The sequence below is a fragment of the Triplophysa dalaica genome, chromosome 2 (assembly GCF_015846415.1).
Source record: "Triplophysa dalaica isolate WHDGS20190420 chromosome 2, ASM1584641v1, whole genome shotgun sequence".
NCBI lineage: Eukaryota > Metazoa > Chordata > Actinopteri > Cypriniformes > Nemacheilidae > Triplophysa > Triplophysa dalaica.
In genome coordinates this window covers 21,030,537-21,050,521 of record NC_079543.1, presented here as the reverse complement: position 1 = coordinate 21,050,521, position 19,985 = coordinate 21,030,537, and the positions used below count along the sequence as shown (strand labels likewise).

Genomic DNA, 19,985 nt, shown 5'->3' with positions numbered 1-19,985 from the left:
ATTCTACGAAAACTACTTTTCGCTTCAACCAATCAATAGAAAAGAAAACTTGGGTCGAAGCGTGAAAACATGTTTGGCACATTCAGTGCATCGATTTTGTTTCAAAGAGAGCGGGCCAGTCAGCTTTACCACCACAAATAAGAAGAAATTCACACAAACCAGCTTTGGGTAAGATTGATCTAACACTGGGAGTTAGGTGAGGGAACAGTGTGGGTCTAACTTGGAGTCAAATATATAAAACTTTGAAAATTATCCTTTCACAGTCGGATGTCAGTTGGAAAGATGTTAGTCCTTAGAGATAGAACAGGCTGTGTTCAAGGTTGATTCCTTGTTTATATTAGAGTTTCGATTCAAAATGGTGTCATTCTTACTCGTTCTCTATTCCAATCAGATACTGGTGGCCGGAGTTAGTGCAAATAGTTTTTAACAAGGCGGGCAACTTGAACTTAGTGTAAATAAAATTATAAATAATTATAACCGCAGAGCTAATTTGCCAACAGTGTTTACAATATGGCAAGTTTGTATAGCAGCTGATCCTATTCGTTTTTATGAAATATAGCGAAAGTAACATGACATGGCTACACCCACACCATGAAAAATTGAGAGGGACTGAGATAGAGGGGAAAAAATTAGAAAAGCTTTGCAGGAGAAATGAAGAGGAGGATTTGATTCTTTCCTTTCTGAGAGTTTGTGTCGGTCTGTGGCCTACATTATTTTTGAGCTGTAGGGATTAGACTCTATTGATTCCTACCATGAGTGGTAGTCATGGTGCAATATGCTTCCATGACGGTTTTTCACCATCTGTGCACATACAGACTGTTTGAAGTTACTGTGATCAATTTATAAGTCCCGTTTCAGTACCACAATCATCAAGAAGGTCTTATATCTAGCGTGTTTGCAAAAAATAAAAAATAAAGGTGTTCAGGACAGTAGTGCTTGTCAGAATTCACAGATTATCTACCAAAACTTTTCTATTTGCTTGGCAAATGAAAGTTAAAATCATAAAATATAATATCTATGCTGCTAAAACATTTCTTAGCCTTTGTATGGAGCAAAGAGAATCTAATTATTTTATTATTTAAACTTTTTTAACCTAGTTTTCCTCTTTGAACGTACTTAAATGTACACATAAACAGTTATGTGTTATTATTTATTATTAATAATACTTTTTCTGGTATTTAAGTGCTTTCTGCTACATTGAAGACACACACAGCATGTTGCAGTAATTAAATAAAAGTGTTTATTGTGACATTATTGATGCCAGCGGGGATCTCTTTTATTATCTTGCCTAGGGCTGTGATAACCCACCGGCATGCCGATGGCACCTTAAACTTATCCACATTTTACGAAACTAATAATTAAAAGGGCCAGACAACACTCAACCCTAACCTAAACTTTTACTGTTGTTGTAAAAGCTTATTTTTACTGTTTAAACCTTGCACATTCTTCCCCAATATAAAATGGGTAAAAAATACAGGCAAAATACGAAAGAGATTGTCTTAATCCGAATCATGATCCTCAGCTGTCAGAATCAACCTCACCTCACTTGTTTATTAGATAGAGATGTAAGGTGACAGGAGTGAAGAATCTCCATCATCATTTTTGCTGCTGTATGTGTGCACGTCTTTTAGACTTGCATTCAACCTACATGTTGGCAGCTACTTCTCTTGAAATCATGTGCAAGTCATTCAAATCATATTTTTAGTCACAATTTAACAGCGTGACTGGGTAATGATGGGGCGATTAGAGGGGATGTGTGAGATTTTCCTGAGAACAAAATGTTAATGTTTCTTTAATCATTTTTTTGTATCCTGTGGCTGTTGCTTTTTCTGATGAGTTTACACAGAACATTGACAGGTTTGCTTACTCTGTCACCACTATAATTCTGTTGTCTTTTAATCACCTCAGACACCAAAGTAAATGAAGAGTAACAAATGAGGACTGGGATTGGCTGTCTCAAACCCATATTCAAAGATTCTTATGCAAATGTGAGAGTTTTTGGCATCCATTATGGTTGAGAATTTTAGAAATATAGCTTCAGCGCAAGTTCTGCCGGGAAGACTCAATCTTGTATCATTCACTACCAATCAACACCTAACCAATCACCTTCCAACATGGAACATAAAAGATCGCCACTTACCCCTTTCTACGTTCGCAGTCGAAGCAACATTGATTTGCCCCTATCATCCCTGCCACCCGCCAGGTCCCTGTCCATATAACCCCAGGGGTGTTGGCTACGCCCCCGCCTTCAACTCAAGGCGGGAAGTGGAGGACTTCTTGGTGCTCTGGATGTGAGCCACGGACAGGGCCTACTCCAAAGAAACTCAATATTCATATTTACTACAACTATTCTGTCTATCAGCTGTTTTATAAATGTTCAATTCTCAACATTTTTCCCCCTGCACAGGTTGTTCCCCAACATCACCAATATTTGTCAGTCTATATGAAATCAAATTAAAATTTTCACACAAAATTAATTTAGACTTTTAATGTCTGGTCTTACTTTGCATGATTCATCTTTTCAAATGTTTAAATCTCTTGTACTTTTCAAACCACATGGATCCATTCTTGTATAATACTTTTCAGAATCCGACCATTTTGTTTTAATAGCCTGTTTCAATAGGAAATACAATGTCGGATAGTCTTCAGCATATCAAGTTGAATGAAAAAATGTGTTATAACTCTGTAGCTTTATTCTTCAGACAATTGATTGTTTATCAGCTCACAGGCTTTAGGCATCATTACAATGTGCTTTGTTGGGTGCTCCTTGGATGGCTACATTGCTTGTACTCTGCGTGATTACTTGCAAAGTAATGAAGTGGATGCAAAAAAGTTGACCCTCATGTAAAATAATTATTATGTGCTATTATGTGTTCTCTTAATAATCATTAGATAAGCTATTCTACGCTGTCAAACAGCTTATTTTATACAAAGGAGTACTGCTTGCTTGGCTGTTGTGTGTAAGGATCTACAATTAATGTGACAGTAAGAAAACTGTTTCAACAGAACATCTTGTTCGACTTAAAGAAGAAAGATTCAATTAAAAAAGCGTGGAATGTCTACACGATACATTTTTAGCATTCTCTTATTAAAAATAAACAACTGGAAATTAAAATTCCCGGAGTAGGTCCCAACGGTGATGGGAATTTATGAGAGGGGACACAGAATTTTAAGTCCATGTTTCTTTCATTCATCTATATGCAATTACAGTATTTAGAAGAAAAAAAGGTTGGGCTGATATTAAAATATGTGTACCATGCATTAAAATTCACAATTCTCATATAAGATGTAATATGCTGTATTTACACAGTTGCCAACTGCTAAAATATGCCTTTATTAGCAAAAAATACTTATTTTTAATAAGCATTTTTTTCCAAGTTACGTATGATACAAATCACGTTTCTGTCTAACTGTTAGTGATAAGTTCTACTCTGTGAGGGTTATAATGTATATCATGAACATGTTATAAATGTCTTAACTGCTTTTATGCAATAATTATAGTAAGAAATCAATGTCTAAGCAGTAAATATGTTGATATGGAATGTATTATTTTATCAGGTCAGGTGAGAGAAGCAGTCCTGTCATGTTGTGGTGAGGAAGGGTCACAGATGAGGTTAAACAATGACATGGTAGTATGTAATTTGTGAAATAAATTTATGTTTTAAATGTTAGGTTGAGAATCTACAGTATAGTTTCTCAGTGTGTGTTAAAAATTAGAACTTTGAATTGTTCAGATGCCATAAATTTACAGTACATTTATTAATTTGGCTTTTATCCACAGCAACTTACAAGTAGAGCATATAAACATTTTGTCAACACGCTAAAAAGTACCATTCATTTACGAGGTCATGCTACTAGGAGGATTAAACCTGGAGTAAGCTAAGGAGAGAATGAACAAGCAAGATTTTTTAAAGACAGACAGACAGACTATATACTTTAATATATATGAGGAACAGGTATATTTTGAGCTGTTTTTTGAAAGTTGTGACGCATGCTTCAGTTCGGGTAGAAGCTGGTAGTTCATTCCACCACAGGGGAACCCAATGAGTTACCTTTTTTGCCAGCGATTCGGTAATGCAAATGCAACAACAAGGCGTCGCTTATCGACACCAATTGTGTCATTCTATTATGGGTGGCAGAAGCAGCCTTGCCATCCTTTAACCCAGGTGGAGAGGCAGAGGCAGGGTCACGGTTCAATAAGGTTGCACTGTAACGTTACAGAGGTCTATTAGCACTCAGTCATACATACAGTAGATTTAGAGATTTAGAAATATAGTCATGAATTTAGTTTGCAAACTGTAGATGAAGATGCAACTGAATGGCTATTTGTCTGTTCTGGTGTATTTCTAATGAAACTAATCTGGCTGTAGACAGCTATAGACAGCAACGTGTAGCAATGAGAGTGACAACAATGAAGAACAGTGTAGAAAACTATTTAAAGTATTTTTTAAATATTATATTGTTTAATTAAGTCGTGTAAACATTACTAAACTTTAGTGACAATGCGCTCTGCAGACCAATTTTATGTCCCCACCAACTCAAAATCAAACTTACGCCCTTGTATAGGCCAAAACATAACTGTAAACTATAAAAAGCTTTTATAGCACCTTCATTTATTAGAATATACTCACTCCATTCTGTATCCATGTTGACCCCTCATAACCGGTTCAGAACATCCATACGTTATGGACTTGTTGTGCTAAAACTATCAACTATCACTGTTTGAATATCCAAACATTGTTGTAAGATTCCACAATGTAGAAATTAGATGACCATTTTTTAAAAGAGCGGTCTTGATCACTGTTTTCCTCCGACATAAATCAGATCACTTATTTGCTAATTGTTCTCTTTTAATGATCCGTGAGAACGCCTCTCCTTTTTTCACCCGCTCTCTTGGGAGAACTTCTCATCCTACCATCCGGCTTTTTCCCAAAGATCTCATGCTTCATAAATAAACAAAGGCTTTCTCTGAGATTTCCCACATGGTGCCTTTAATAAGCCCATGAGAGTCTTTTTTAGGTGGGTTTTTCGAGGTAACCTTATATTCTCCAGAACATTTGTCAGACTTCATCGTGAGTCACTTGTTGCTATCCTAACTGTCACTCATAGTGCCAGCCGATCTTTGACTGTCTGAAGACCTGGGGCCTGATGGTCACAGAGATGATGGTGGATGTCAACCCTGGTTGCCGCAGCATATGGTTTATGATCACGTCTTTTTTTGTACACACTCAAAAAAAATTTTTTGCTGTCTGTTCAATTTACTTAACTTGCTTAAGTTAAAGCAACACAACTTTTGGAAAATATGGTTACAACATGATTGTTTTATGTTTAGTCATATAACTGAATCCATTCATGTTGGGACAACATAAAGGAGTTGTGTTGTGTTAACATAGAATAGTTATAATAGGGCAGAGGACTTATATTTCCCAGCATGCTTTGCGTACACTGCATTTTGAGAGCTATTTTCTTAAATAAGTGTTTTATATTGTGCATTTTTCAGTAAAAATAAACACTTGTTAGTGTTTAATGTTCTTTTATCTTAAAAATTTTAAAGAGTTAGTTATATTTTTGAGTTTGGTGGTTACCCTTGTTCAGAAAAGTGTTGCCTTTGTTTAGGTTGGCAGTCTTTAGAGATTACAGAGTTTGTACAAGTTATTCTTGTTGGAATTTTTTTTTAATGTGCATGCCTTTGATATTGAAAAGTAAAGGTAGTCTTTAGAGATTACACAAGTTATTCTTGTTGGAAAATGTTGTAAAAGTTATTGAAATTATTGAATAAATTCATTGAATAAACAGGAACTGAATGAAACTGTAGAATTTATTTTGGTTGAACGTAAAAATATAAATTTTAGGATAACTGAAGTTAATTAACTCAATAGTTTAAAACAAAACAAAGCCTGTTAAATTGATTCAACTAAACAACATTGGTTTTACCTTAAGCAATTAACTTACATTTACTGAAATAAAAAATGTTATTTAATTTCAATGTAATCCAGTTGACATAAAAAAGTTAAGTTAGTCCAACATATTATTTTTTTGAGTGCAGAAATTGGTGTATGTTACACTTTGTATTCTCTGTACACAAACAGAAAACTAAAGTTGTCTCACCTGTTCATTAGAAGAGGGCGTCTCAATACTATTGTACATAGAGTGCGTAGGTCACAATTCCTAGTAGGCCGCTACTGCAATATCCAACTGTAACAGATGGGAAATAGTTCAATCACATTGCTTTTCATTTGCATACGCTTTGTGACAAAACCATCAGTCACTGTCGCTCAACATTTATAAATCACAACTTTCCATGAAATTGAATGACTGTAGGTCACTTTGTCATTGTAAATCACTGCCAGTTTAAAGCATCCTTATTTTTACATTAAGTGGCTGTTGTAATGTCCTATGGCTTTAATAGCTCCACTCCTTGGTGACAAAGAGATTGTGAATCTTCCACTTATAGTCTTTGAGCAATAACACCACGGTATTGAACTCTTTTGGAGGACTTGGCTGTTTTTGCCCACATATATGGGGATTTTCACAAATAAACCATGTGAGAATAAGTGAGGATTTATAGTATGCATGCGCTGAGATGAAACTGAAAAACAGTATGTTAATGAGCAATAGAGGAGCAACATAATTCAGTCCCCAATCTCGCGCTCAGTGCCCATCCGCTTTAAGCTTCCTTTGCTTTTGCCTTTATTTTCTTCAAAGCTGTTTAAAATAGTTATAAGAAAAAGCTTTAAACCTCCGGTACAATTCCCAAAATTGAGAATTGGGTTGTCATGGTCGTGAAATTTTGTTTGATAAATACATTTTTACATCATATCTTGAGAACTCCCTTTAGATTACAACCCCCCAAAAAGGACTAATGTCTGCAGTCTGAGACGTCTCTTTGAAGTACACTGATGTAATTTATTCCATTGAATTGACAGTAAATCGTATAATTACATTCAAGGTTTTGCAAATAAACGTTGCACCAGTGTAGAATGACTAATAAATGAATGAGTAAAATAAAAGTATTTACAGATATTAGTATTATTTACTTTGCATTCAAACTGCTTATTTTGAAGTGAATATTACAATGCATTAGCTAAAGAAATATTGGTGAGGTCTGAAAAGAATAATACACTTCCTTTTGTATGTATGTTATTCAATTATAAAATAACTTGCACAATGTTAAAACTATCCGCAATTGCGTGAAAGAAAATTGAGCATTTGAATCCACGAAAACCTATTCAAATCTTTTGTCTGGTGGCACAAATGATAACAAATACTTTTACTCATTAAATTTAATCTGTGTCAACCCAATGAAAGTCTGTGTTTAACATGCAATGTTAAACTACAAATGCTTGTCTTCCAAGAAATAGTATGTAGGGTTACCTAGATAAAGATGACACCTTTGATTGGATTAAATTATGCTACACTGTTTTTTCACTGACACAGATTTTTCGTGAAGGGCAGATCAAGAACAAAGCATCTCTCTTGAAAGATGACCCATCCTGTGATAGAAAAAGCTATATTCAGAACTACCATCATCATTACGGTCAATTTAAGTCAAATTTTAGTACCACAATTTTCGGCTGTTCCAAATTAGCCTATATTAAAGTAACAAAAATATGTCTTCTGTGATCAAGGTGCCCTTTGAGAGGGCCAGCATGAGTAGTTTGATAAAACCGTAGTTGATGTGAATGATCTTATTCTATGTGCTTTGGAACAGTAGCATAGCTTGTACTTGGATTCACCAAGGGAGATGTTACTTTGTACATGCCACGATAATGGCAATCATCAATATAAAAGCCATAATAATAACAGAGAGATAGCTCTCAATTAGACCTCATCTCACATGATTATCTTGTATCACAGCACAAAAAGACTGTGTTCACCTGAATATTACAATAAACTCACATTATCATTTGTCTGGTCAACAACAGTAATGTTTTGATTATTATTATAAGCAATCATTCAGCTTTGTTAAACTCAAACTCTAAATAGTAAAATTATAGGTCTGTATATTAACAATCTTGTCATTGAGATCATTTTTACTTGATCACATATAAAAAGGTGGTTATCTTTAGAGAAAACGTATTTTGCAGCGCACGCACACGTGCTCTTGACTTTATTTCAATTTCAGCAAACTGGCCCCACTTTTATCTGTGAGCTGACTTGAGTTTAATGCACGTGTGCACATGTGATTTATGTCTCTGTCTTCAATGTATCTGCTAACATTAGCAATTTCATCATTCTGAAAGCGTGTATACTTTAATCAGCTACTAGCAGGTTTTGAGTATGCAAAAACAGACCTTTGTGTCTCTCTGTAGCTATAGCTGAGAATCAATGGCAGTAGTTCAGTTGTTGTTTATCTGAAGAATTGTTGGTTTTGTCTCAGTGTGTCAGCAGAGAAATAAATGACTGGTACAAAAGGTCTTCCTAACTGTAGGGAACAGTTTTATGAATGTGTTTGAGCATGTGTATTGTCAGGGCTATTTTGACTTTAAGGTGAACTACAGTATAAGCACTGTAACCTAACCCTAACTATAAGGAGGCAATTTATTTCTCTATGAAGTATAAACAACAAATATTAGGCTGTTGGGATGTTCGACCCATCTGAAATAGCATTAGTTTGGGGCTGGAGTAGGCCTATTTGTTTAGTTGACACACATGTTAGCTGGACCACATATTCTGGAAATCAGTTTAAAAACATTATATCTGCCATTTTTGGTGGTGTTAGAAATTAAACACTTGACCTTTAACCTTTATACACATACTGTCTGAAAAGTGTCTATAATTAGTTTAGAAGGCAAAAGTATCATTGAACAAACCTTTTTAATTTCAAAGGTTTCTTTTATAAAAATGGCTTTGAAATGAATGACTTTAACCAAATGAAAAAGAACAGCAAATAAAAGCAGACTATAAATATAAATTAATAAAAGCTGCTTGATAAAAAAAGTTATATTTTTGTTTGGATTATTTTAGTTGCAACATAATTCTCATAGGACCCTTTCTGATATTCCACAGTGATAACAGAAATATTTAGAATGCAAACACAAATGCGTGACATGCTGCCTTGGTAGGACAGGAGGAGACAAACATATGTTTAAGTGGTTTTATATCTTGCACCTGAGCTTCGCACCATGGCTTCGTCCTTGTTTGCTCTAAATGTGAACTGTCTTTCCATCTTGTTGAGATCTCTGGAGAAAACTCATGAAGGTCGCGATGACAGATTTTTAAATATATGTGCTCCTGCATTCACAGCTTGTAGCTAATAACATTTAATTAGGAATTTCCATAACCAGCATGTGCTCCAGCTACACATCGTGTAGCATCTTAAGCGCTTCGAGGACGCGAGGACAAACTGAGATAAAGACTTTTCCATGTGGTGAGATGAGACAGAAAGTGAATACTAAAAACGTGCTTTAGTAAATCTAGCCCAATGCAACATGACATTATTGGACAAAATGCAATTTATTTGGAAATCATGTTACATTCTTGCAATTTAGTTTTTAGTTTTCACTATCAAAGTTTTTTCCTTTCTCATTGTTTATTTTTGTTCTTTTTTTTTAAGTTTGCATTAAATTTTGTTGGCACAAAAATGATCCCATAAAAAATGAGTAACCCCTAAGAATTGAACTTTACCATATCTACTTAACAGCGAAAGCTCTTAGGAAACCATTTGTAAACTTTAACCTGTTTAAAGAAAAACCTTGACCTTAAATTTTGCCATAGGCATTTTACGAATGGCTCACCCGCATCTTGTGACTCTGGGTCACAGTACAGTACATGTGTCTGCTGATTTTATATTCCAGCACTTTTTTGCTGTGTTTAGTAACAGTATCCCTGGGGCTAACCCCTCCAGCCAACACGCATGAAAATTAACTCTTCAGTCTGTCCACGTAGAGAGCGTCTGTCATTCACACTCTCTTTAACTATGTCACCACCACAGGCTACTATTAAACTGCTAACAGCCCTGGGGCGCTGAGATTTACCCCTAACTGTGACATGTCGAGCCGGACATAAGGAGTGTGTGTCATCCCATGAGGCTTGGATTAGGAAAAGAAACAGCTCTCTGTCTTTTACAGTTTGGTTCATACAGATTTGTTGTAATATTTGATATTATATTAAGGTCTTTAATCCTCCTTTATGAAAGAGCAAAAGATGAGAGCAAAAAAACGCTCTTGAGTACTTACAGCAGTGGTCAAAATGCACTTCTCACAAAGGGGCCTTATGAAAAAGTTTGAGAACCTCTGACTTACAGCACCATTTAGTATAGTTGTATAATACAGAATTAGTCACCCATTGCATGTCACTTCTGAGGATTCAAATACTCATAGATATTCAAACTACTGTGCAAGATGTCAACACTGGTCCAGAAGCACTTCCTATTTTAGTTTGATTTATTTGTAATTAGCATTTTAAATCTACTTAAATCTAATATAAATTGGTTATAAATATTCTGTTAGTAGTATTTTGTTCAAACCTTTGTGTAACTGTAACGCCGTGTCTACACTGGTATTGTTGTTGATGGGTTTGTCGTGCCGCACCGCATCCGGTGATGGACAAAATAGAAAATTATTATAATTTCTAATATCTTTTGTCGTGTCACATCGCATCACGCCGGTCGCGTACGTTGTAGACACAGTGTAAAAGGAAAGTCTTCATTGTTAAAGCAGAATTGTTTATATCATCAAAAAAGGTCTAGATTTGTAATTATTATAAAAGCCATCATTTGTGATTTATTATTCTAAAGGGTTTGCTTATTTAAAGGACGACTCCTCTGGAGAATCAGGGTTTTGGTGCTATTCTCATGTGCACAACTACAGTATGAAATTTCATTGATCACGGATCAAATTCATCCCTCACAAACCATTCAGTAACCAGCTCAAATCTCGAACCACTGTACTACCATCCCTAATATTTAAAAGTGTCATATACCTGGGTCATTAAAACAAAGTAACAAGTAATTATGTCTGTAACACACAAACAAAACATAACATGCAGTATGTGTCTAGATACTGTACATTGTAATACTGTACATTTAATAGCAGACAACTGCTTATCTGTATCCCTCATCTTCTTATCGGGGCTTACATGCAATTATAGCTACCGTAGATATTTTTCTGAGATGAGAGATAGAGAGACGGCTTTTGTTCTGTCCCTCTAACGCAGTTTTTTTTTAGCGCTAGTGTAGTGTTAGTAGAGAGAGTCTAACCATGGTGTCACTGGACTATATATTGGTGCAGGAAAAGACAGCTGGCATTATTTTCATCAATACAGCTGCCTGGAGGTCTGTGTGTGTGTTGTACAGACGGCTCTCTGAGCATTTCTGACCTTTACTGGGGCTTTGCGATAGGAGAACAGCTGAACCCCCAGTAAGATACGCTAGCGTACCAACACATCACTAAGAGTCATCGACTGGCTTATGGCCGGCACACGTGCACGAGCCAATGCATGTTTGATCAAACATTTGGATAGAATCCACATACCAATTTATGACTCTAAATGAGTCTTTCTTTACTACTGACAATCATAGATGGCATGCTAACACTGTCCATTGTTCGTGGACTGTTTGATGCACATTGCACACAAAAATGTCAAGCTTTGGCTGACGTCCCCAATGTCCATCTGATTGGCTGCTGTCTGGGCTTGAACAAGTTTCAATAAAGATCAGATTTTTTTGCTGCAAGCCAAAAGTCTGCCTACGTGTGTTGTAACCATGCGTACATGGTGTGGATCCCATCTTGATTTGTACCAGATTATTCCAGAAAGCCCTATCTAATATGATTAGGGACCTGGGAAAGCAAATGTGTGTGTTTCAAGGACAGTCAAGTCAATAAGCCTCACATATGATGCAGGCAGGTGCTCCTGAACGCTGGATATTTCTACCCTGCAAAGTTCACACATCACTTCATTCTGCCAATGTGAAGGTATCAATAATGTATGCTGGGGGAGGAAAAGGTACGTGTGTGTTTGTCTGTCCATCTCTTCATGTCTTTTATGGGCATTTCACCCTTTCAGATGACAAGGTCTTAACTGGAGATTTTTCATGCAGTGTTAAACCTTCCCCTCCAGCCCTTTTTTTCAGCGTGTTTGTTCCCAAGGATACCAAAGCACGCTTACACCAGCGTTGCTGTTTGTCCTTTTTGTTCTGCAGTGTATTTGACTCCTGCCGGGGACCTTTTCTTAAATGGCAAACAATCAGAGTGAAGCGCTAGACTGACAATCCCTAGTCAACATGAAAAAGTGGTCTTGGATATACAAAATACACAATTTTCGTGTGGTATTTTACAACAAAACCCTGAATTTTATTCACTAAGCACCCATGATCCAAAGCAAACATGAATGCAAAGCATAGAAAGTGTAGAGCTCCCAAAATAAGAATGTAGTCCCCTGAATCTGAATCAAGATGGTTACCTGACGACGAGTGGTTGTGGTTTACAACTGATTGGTTGTAATAAATACACTACTAAGGAACCATATCGACTATTCCCTATTAAACATTTATGATGTATACAAGATTCGGATGCACAAGGTCATACAGTACACTGATTTCCAATGGTCTTGAAAAACTTGCCATACTGAGAATGGCAAATAGATGTTTTAGCAGTCGGTTTTGGATTGCATCCTTTTCTGCCAACGAGATGTGGATTCAGAGCCCTTCACTCTTTGGCAATAGAAAAAAATGTTTTTGTAAGGAAGCACTTCAGTCAGGGAGTATGTGTGTGTGAGCATGTGTGTCCTGGAGCCCAAGCTTTGAATAAATGCAGATTTATAAAAGATCTTATCTGCCAGTTTTTCCATCTGAAGCTCCATGTCAAACCAAACGTACGATTACGTCCTCCCTATCGTCAGGAGTTTTTGCAGGTAAATGTCACAAAATAACCATTTGCTTTGTTACGGTCTGGATGAAAACCAAAAATGAAGGTCATTTGGAGAAATGTCAGGTGTATTGGTGCTTTGTGCTGCGTGACGTGTTAATTTATTTATTTTTCATACCATGGTGAGAATTTATTGGAAGAAACTGTGATAATCCCTGTGTTCTTCTATTGAGCTCCGAAGCATATTTCATATATTTCAACATGGTACTTTTCTACATTTTGCACAAGTATTTATTCTGTGATGACTCTTGCTTTGATGGACTTTAATGTTTGTATATTAGAGTTATATTTAAGCAAGTGTACATAAGAAAATACATGTTCAACAATCTTTATCTTTTCCTGAAAAGGTACCAGGACAAATTAATGATGTAACAATGCACAGGGGAAACTTTCAATCTGAAGTTTTCTAGAATGAGAACATCCCCGTAATCAAACAAACATGCAGTACACAACTCTGTTCTTTCCATTATAGTTTTTTTATATCCTCACTAATACAAATAGTGGACAAACACAAATTATCCTCTTTTAAATTGTCAGATTGGCAATATGCATGATAATAAAGTAAATAAATAAAACATAATTGCATCACAGCTGGAAACGAAACACAATAAAACTTGATCATTGTCATCATACAGAAGTTCATGTAAGTGTTTACTATTAAAACTTACCTTTACCAGAAATTTCTTGTTGTTGTTGTTTATTTTTACCATGGTGCTGTTTTTCTCACTTCACCTGAGATGTCCTCTCAAACCCTGACCCTCACATCCTCATCAGTTTTTTTGTGCGACTAATGTTGACCTGGTTACAATCAATGGGAGATCAGGAGACACATCTGTAAATTTATATATACAGTGTATAGCACTTTTCACACATGATTAGTACTTTGACAAATTACTGTTCAGTTAACAGAAATAATTATTATAGTATGCTTAAATTATGCTTATTACTTATTTTACAGTTAACAATAACATATCGCAGTGAACAAAAAATAGCAAGGCTTGTTACATAAACCGGACATGTAGTCTCAAAAAATGCTGGGTTCAGATTTCTCACTGCGTATCAGAGTGATTTTTACCAGCCGCCTCACTCATCTGTAAAAAGTTTAAACGCATAATTCAATTCAGCATGAGGACATCCGGAAATGTGAATAGAATAACTAAAGCCACTTTCCCATCCCATCCCATATCCTCCTGCACACATTCAGAAAATGAGAATGACTTGATCTCCCTTTTGACTTCTACTCCCTCTTTCAGCAGTTTAACTCTGTCATGACATCATTTATCAGACAGAACATTACATTATGTTACAACACAACAACAAGCTGGGATTTCATCTTTGGGGTTTACTCTGTACAAGTACAGTACAATATGTTCAGAGAAAAAGGTGAATTCATGTCAAAGCAGTGAAGACTAATATGAGACCTCTCTAATGCTTTAAAGCTAATAATGTGTATTTAAAAATATCCTGAACATTGAGGTGGTGCACAAGAACTCACATTTAAGCAGAAATTGTGCATGTTTTTTTAATCTTCTCTCTTTGAGCACACGGCCGTAGCCAGCTATGAGGTCACCGAGGTCCGGACCTCGGTCATTTTTTTATATTCAAAAATAAAATGTCAAGCTCTCTGAATGATTATTTTGCCATTTAAACCACCCCATATCATATGAGTGTTTGCAATTCATCATGTTGCTGCGAGAAGCTAGCGCAGTGAACGGGGCTTGAGAGCGCGTTGAGTGAGAGCGCGGGTATGCCTCCATTTGTTGCCAGATGCACCTATTATACGTGTTTTTATACTCGTTTTTCCAATTTATTGTGACACTTTGGGAGTCTTGGGACGTTTATAAAGTGTAAAGTTGAACGTTAGTGTTAGTGATATATTAATCTTATTCACAAAACACAAGCTTTGAACTTATTTCGGATATATTTTTCTTTCTTTTTGAAATTGCTTGTTTTTCATAGCAATATCTGGCAACAATGTACATTAATAAAAAAAAAGCTTACAGACAAACTGTAACTTAATTGCTGACAGGAAGATACCACCATTGGTAAGACAAACGCAGTGATCATCGTTAATATCTGAAAGAAATGATTAACACCAACAAAAACAATAGCATAATACAAATATGTTTGTTACAGAATGAAATAGGCTACGCCATTGCCAAATAACGTTACTGACCAGCAGGATGACGTCCCATGCTCTTTAGTTAACCTTAAGTCATCAAAAAACATAAATTAAAGCAGTGTTTTCAACTGGTGGGTCGCAAAAACGTTTTGAGTGGGTTGCGGAGTGTGCATTCAAAGAAACAACAAACGTAATTCTGTTTTTTTCTGACGCTAGACTTTTATTTTGACAGACGTGCGTGAAAGCGGTTGACTATCAAAAACGCTTTTTCCTCATTCAGTATTTACGGTCAAATGAGATGTTGTCAAGTTTTATATCGGTGTCATTATTCTAACGTTTTTATAACTTGTTATAAAATAAAAATTCCCTCACCTAAAAAAAAACGAACTTTCCAGTCCTGTCAGTCATCGGCTACTGTGCTCGTTGCGCGCAAATTTACCATGGTAACAGACCTTAACCCTCAAAATGCTACTTTATTTTCACTGTGTTTTTGTAATGTATTTCTAAATGACTGTGGTCTCGTCACACATACCAACTATTAACAAAAACTATTTGGAACTGCTACCTTACCTAAGGTTACTTATACGGTACCTCATATTCATACAGTGTATCTATCTATCTATCTACTTATATATATATATATATATATATATATATATATATATATATATATATATATATATATATATATATATATGACTGAACTTAAATATACGAGCTTGATAAAAATGACCACTCTAGAAGAAATTTTCAGATGGCACACATATATATATATATACACACACACGTCTGTGAAATGTAAAACATTATTTTGCATAAAAAAACTTTCGCAATCATCAACATGTCTGTCTATTTTGAAGTTTAGGAGTGCATTTGTGGGTGTTATTATAGCACAATTCTTAACACCTTACTTTGGACCTCACTAATTTTCAAACCCTGGTTACGGCCTTGTTTGAGCATTATAAGCATTAAGACTGAATAGACTGGCGAATTTTATAACCATCAGAGAAAGAAAATAATAATCGAGTTCAAACCACATGCAGAGAATAAGTCAAATAATGTATAAGGTATTATACTACAGGACCTGTTTTGTTCAGCAGCTAAATGGAGGTGAAATTTGTGACGTGTTCCAAAGGTGAACCATTTTTTAGGGACAGCAAGTGCGTTTACATTGACAAAAAAAGTGGTTAACTATCAAACAGCAGCTTATAAAACAACTTTTCTACATAAAATTCAATAATACCGTCAATGCAGAAATGCAGAAGAGTCCACATGGAATTGTAACATTTATCTGGTTTCTCGCTGGCAGTGACTTCTATGAGAACCTATACTTTTGTCTCTCTTATCATGTCTATATATATTTTTTCCTTTCCCTGATAAAAGAAAACTGTATCACAAGTTTACATGACCTTACACGTGATCAGTTTATTAACCATAATCGGAGTGAGAATATGCATGTAAAAACACACATATGAGATTAAAGGGTGCAAGATGCTGAAAAGCAATCAGATGTAACGAAAAGACGCCAGTTTGTAAGTGTGCATATAAAAACATCCTCAGATTTACAGACTTTAACATAGAATTGAATTGCTGGGCTTATTATATGTACTGTAAATGGAGTAAATGTGATGTTGTTTATGGCTGTTCCCACAAAAGATGTCACAAACCACTTTTTTGGTTTGCTGGAGTAATGATTTGCACTGCTAATAATGTCTGATCAGCTGAACTTTCCTAGCACTCCAGAAGCTCAGTATCAAATAGGAATCGAAGTTTATCTGTTACAACAATAGATGAGAAAAGTAAAACATTTGAAATAGTGATGGTTGGTCTAACTAAAGGTCCTTTATTTATTTATCAATGTTTTAAGCATTGATTCACTTTATTCACTATTTAGTTCACTGCTGCATGAATGCATTTATTTGCACATATTCATTGAATGTTTATTTTTAAAGCAGTGTTGCCTCAGGAGGACTTTAGAATAGAATTGTGTCAAGGGCCCTATTAAACTACAAACTTTTTATTAAAACTTTTTGCCCCTGTGCCTCCTGCAAGAATATTCTCTTGAGCATTGCTTTTCTGCACGCATGTGCGTGTGAGGGGATTTGAGTGTGTTCATTACATAATTGAAAAAAGTCAGAGAGAGATGCTGAGTGAGTACACATTTACTTTTTGTGATTGTAGGAATTTTACTCTCACAGATCAAACAGAATATAAAATGTTTACTATACAGTATGTCACAGATTATTCACTTAAGAGTGAAATGATGTGAATGAGTTAAAACATATTTCAACATCACTACACACCTCTGGTGTAATGCTCAACTCCTGTTGGTTGAAACCAGCTGCAAAATCATGATATAATTACAGCCCATAATTACATTATCTCCAGATGATGTCACTGAATTATTTTACTAACCAGAGACACATACACCACACACATACAGTAGGGTCAAAATGTTCCACATTACATTAGAATGATTTTTTGAATTTTGAAAACATGCTGTCATTACAGTCAAATGCAGACACACCAAAAACATTTTAAAATCCATAAAAAATGTATTTGTTTTTTTACTAGTGTTCTCAGACTTTTGGACCCTATTGTATTTTTAAGCAGTAGAAAAGAGGCAATATCGATTAATAGCAATGCAGAAAAATCAAGGGAAAAGCAGAAGAAATGCAGACAGAAGTAGAAAATCTCAGAGGATGTTCATATTCGTATCTTTCTATGTGGCTGGGTAAAATGGAAATGTTCTCATTAGAGACACAGAGGGAAAGATAGGACCTTGCTTCCGCAGTCCTTCTCATAATTAGGCAGAAGATCCATAATTAATCTAGTCATTAATAACTGTTCATCCGGCTGCCCCCTTTGTTACTTTTGATTGACAGCCACAGGGGCGTGACTTAGAGTTATGAAAGGTCCAGTACATGGTCTTTGATCAGATGAAAAATCAGACTCGAAACCGAGCTAAGCTCACTTTCAATGTTTAATGAGGTCCTAAAATGTGCAATCATCCTTAGGAGTGACTGTCACGCACTTGCACACGCATATATTCAATCACACCCTGCGGGTCTATACCCATAGTTCATTGCATGTGTAATGACTTGGTCAGTGGAGTGAGGATCCATCTGCAGCTTTTATTAAAGTTAAATACACAGACACAATAATAGCAAGGATGAGGAAAATCCAGGAACAGGCAAGGGTCAAAGGAGGCAGCAGAGGATTAGAAAAGAGAAACAGTCTAAGGTACAAACACAAGAATACAGAATACAGGGGAAACATTTAGAAATGTCAGACAGCGCTAAACAAGACTTCACCTTGAGGTGTGGTTGCAAGTGTCTTTTATGTGTGAGTGATTGTATAATGAGTGGCAGGTGCAAGGTGATCAGTCCAAGGTATGAATGTAGATAGGAAAAGGAGTCCAAATGATGTATGTAGTACAGGGTGGAGTGCCATATGGTGGCAATGACGGGCACTCTCACTAGTGATCGTGACATATCCACCCTCCTAAGGAGCGGCTTCCAGACACTCCTAAACCAAAAAACGGGAAGTCCAGGGGGGAGGTGGAGTGAACCTCTGTGACAACCTCTGTGGTCGTTTCAGGGCAGACAGGGAACTCATCGGCAACGTCTGTGGTTGTTCAGGGCAGACAAGGAACTCAGGGATAACCTCAGTGGTTGATTCAGTAGAAGACACAAATTCACAGACAGCCTCTGTGGCTGGGTCGAGACTGGACAGTTCACCAACGGACTCCGTGGCTGATTCAGGACAGGATTAGAGTGCGTCGCTGGACACCACCACTGCACAAATAGCTGAAGCAAGCACCGCCACTTCGTGAGGTTATGCAGCATTTAACGCCACCTCTGGAGATTCAGCGGTGATGTACGCGTCCCAAATACACCATAAAGCGACCCCCATTATGGGGAGAGCTGCAGACAGGGGAATCAGTTCAGGAGCAGGAGGGCTAGAATTTATTGGTTTGGGGAAACCAGCTGTACGTGCTGACACCAACGATGGATCCTCCATGGTGGATGCCAACCTCTGACGCTTGATGATAGGTCCCCCTGACAAAACAGAGGAGGGTTGTCGTACAACAACCGCAACAAGACGTGAATCTGTGGTGTCAGACATAATGTGACGAGGCTCTAGAAGATCAGCGAAGAGGTGAGGAGACTCTGGAAGATCAGCGAAGACGTGACGAGGCTCTGGAATATCAGCGGAGACGTGACGAGGCTCTGGAAGATCATGGGGAGACGTGACGAGACTCTGGAAGATCATGGGGAGACGTGACGAGACTCTGGAAGATCAAGGGGAGACGTGACGAGACTCTGGAAGATTAGCGGAGACGTGACGAGGCTCTGGAAGATCATGGGGAGACGTGACGAGACTCTGGAAGTTCAGCGGAGACGTGACGAGGCTCTGGAAGATCAACGGTGACTTGACTTGGCTCACGAAGATCAACTGTGACTTGACTTGTCTCACAAAGATCAACTATGACTTGACTTGGCTCACGAAGATCAACTGTGACTTGACTTGGCTCACGAAGATCAACTGTGACTTGACTTGGCTCACGAAGATCAACTGTGACTTGACTCTGCGTTGTTGTGGCTGACACTTTGATAGCATCTGCTAGCGTGGCTGTTATCATACGAGTGATTGCAGGATACCCTCTGCAATATCCGAAGTAATCGCTTAACCAACAGTCCACAGAACATAATCCAAAAAACTTCTCAATGACGAACAAGGACCCTCATGAAACAATCTTGATTTTAAAGACTGATGAAGGCCATCACAAAAAAATATTTGAATATATAGTCCGGTAATTCTGAGACATTAGCCAGTGTAATATTCCCCAATGTAACCCTCGAGCAATCGTGTGCCCTGCTTGAGCACTAGCAGGAGAATCGCTGCATCATACCTGTCCAATGTTCCTTGGAGAAGCCGCTGGATCTTTCTTTGGTAAAGTCTTCTGTAATGACTGGGTCAGCAGAGTGAGGATC

At 36.9% G+C, this 19,985-nt stretch overlaps 1 long non-coding RNA gene across 1 annotated transcript; it reads right to left on the bottom strand.

Moving 5' to 3' along the window:
- Positions 1-6,109: 6,109 nt before the first annotated feature.
- LOC130413564 (uncharacterized) lies at positions 6,110-15,375 on the bottom strand. The gene is made up of 3 exons (XR_008905510.1): positions 15,043-15,375; positions 13,535-13,664; positions 6,110-6,195 (listed from the first exon to the last, which is right to left on the bottom strand). It is a non-coding gene; the product is annotated as an uncharacterized LOC130413564 (long non-coding RNA).
- Between the last annotated feature and the right edge of the window lie 4,610 nt (positions 15,376-19,985).